Genomic DNA, 2,643 nt, shown 5'->3' with positions numbered 1-2,643 from the left:
GCCGTAAGTAACAAACCTACTATTCATATATAGTTAGTTACTTCCGTGTTCTTTTTTGGTTGTTTGTTTGCTACATTGGGGAAATAAGGTGTTGAACTTGATTGTGTCATTTAACTCACATCTCTAATGATAATGTTAGCTGGGTACCTGTCTTTGCATGACAATAGGGGAAACATCCAGAGTGAGAAACTAAGGTCTAGGACTTGTCCTATCCTAGTCATTGACAAAGACATAGAGCTAATTCCTTTATCATTATTGACCTCAGGTTCTCCACTTCAAAAATGAGGGTGATAGATCAATGTTCACAAAATTTCACTCAGCTTTAAAATGCCAAGATATTCTCAAACTGTTTAATAATCCAGTGTAAGTGTCCATAAGTCCATAAAGGCCAACTACCTCAAATTTAGCCCCCTTACCATTTTATCTTTGCACCTGAAGTCTCAATTGTGAATGTTTTTAATTCTGCTTTAGCTCCCTAAGCAACTCTACTGACATTATAATTAGCTTAATATCATCTACTAGTTCCAATTATTACATCATGACTACAAAACAAAGAACAGGAAGTTCTTTCACAAGGTACGTAACCCATGCAAGGAAGAGTTTCAACAAGGCACTGACAGAAAGACTAAAGAGAAATTACAAATAATTATTGAGGTTTTCATGTGTGAGGACTATATTTTCAGTTATATGTGAAATGTAACTTACTTTGTTGCTCTGGACAAAAGTTACCTAATGCATGTTACCTGTAAATGCAGGTACTTGAAAATGCTCATCTGTAATGAGGCAGAGTTTGATTGGCAGGAAAGAGAACAAAGGAGAAGAAAAGACCTGGGCTGAGGAAGATGGCTTTGGGATAGGATCATGAATACTCCTTTCTCTGCCCTATTTCCCTCACATAGTTCCCTCGAGGGGACTTGAAAGATGCCAAGATGGAGATGTCAAAAGTACCATTAGAATAGTTGTTTTAAGTATCTTATTAAAACGTGTGCATAAGCAAATGTGGTGAAGAAAGCTGATGGTGCACAGCTGTCAAAAGATATAGCATCTGGGGTCTTAAAGGCTTGAAGATAAATAAGCGGCCATCTAGCTGAGAAGCATCAAAACCCACATGGAAGAAGCACACCATCTTGTCTGACAACGAGGTATAGAAGGGACCAGTTATCAGACATCAAAGAACAAAAAATCATATCAGTGGGTGCCCACCTTCCCGATACAATCACTGAAGACAAATGTGTGCATAAGCAAATGGGGTGAAGAAAGCTGATGGTGCCCAGCTATCAAAAGACATAGGATCTGTGGTCTTTAAGGCTTGAAGATAAACAAGCGGCCACCTAGCTCAGAAGCAACAAAGCACGTATGGAAGAAACACAGCAGCCTGTGTGACCACGAGCTGTCAGAGGGATCAGGTATCAAGCATCAAGGAACAAAAAATCATATCATTGTAAATGAGGGTCAGTGTAGAATGGAGACTCAAAACCCATCTGTAGGCAACTGGACACCCCTTACTGAAGGGTCGTGGGGAGGAGATGAGCCAGTCAGGGTTCAGGGTAGCAGTGTTGAAACATATAACTTTCCTCTAGTTCTTAAATTCTTCCTCCTCCCCTCCCCTCCCCTCCATCAGGATCCCAATTCTACCTGACAAATCTGGCTAGACCAGAGAATGTACATTGGTACAGATAGCAACTGGAAACACAGGGAATCCAGGACAGATGACTCCTTCAGGACCAATGAGTGGTGAGAGTGGCGATGCCCAGAGGGTGGAGGGAACTAATTACAAGTATCTATTTATGGCCTCCTCACTGGGGGATGGACGGCAGAGAAGAGGGTGGGGGGAGACGTCGGACCGTGTAACATATGACAAAATAATAGTTTATGAATTATGAAGGATTCATGAGGGAGGGGGGAGGGGGAAATGAGTCGATATTACGGGTTCAAGTGGAAGGCAAATGTTTTGAGAATGATGATGGCAACAAATGTACATATGTGCTTGACACAATGGATGTATGTATGGATTGTGATAAGAATTGTATGAGCCCCCAATAAAAGGATTATAAAAAAACAAAAGCAGCAAATTCCGGCAAGGGTGTACAACCCTCATACACTGCTGGTGGAGCTGTACTATGGTGCAACCACTGTGAAAAACAGTCTGGCACTACCTTGAATTTTGAAACTAGAAATACCATATAATCCATCAATGTCCCTACTAGATACAGATCCTAATGAAACAAGAGCTGTTACATGAACAGAGAGAAGCACACCTATGTTTATCATATCATTATTCACAATAGCAACAAAAAATGGAAACAACGTGAGTGCTCACCAAGGGATAAATGGATAAACCAACCAGCTACATATGCACACAGTAGAATACGATACAACTTTAAAGAATGATGCATTTGTGAAACAGCTTATAACATGAAAGAAGCTGGAAAACATACACTGAGTGATATTAGTCTATCACAAAAGAGCAAATACTGTATGAAACCACTGCTATAATAAGTAAAAAAAAAGTTTACACACATAAAGAAACATTCTTTGAAGGGTTCCAGGGGTGGGTGAGAGAAAATAAATCACGAACTAGAAGATAGACACATATTAATTTGAGTGAAGAGAAAGGCAAAATTCAGTCAAAGGGAGGTTAGC

Source organism: Tenrec ecaudatus, chromosome X, assembly GCF_050624435.1.
Source record: "Tenrec ecaudatus isolate mTenEca1 chromosome X, mTenEca1.hap1, whole genome shotgun sequence".
NCBI classification, from domain to species: domain Eukaryota; kingdom Metazoa; phylum Chordata; class Mammalia; order Afrosoricida; family Tenrecidae; genus Tenrec; species Tenrec ecaudatus.
This window is presented reverse-complemented; position numbering follows the sequence as displayed.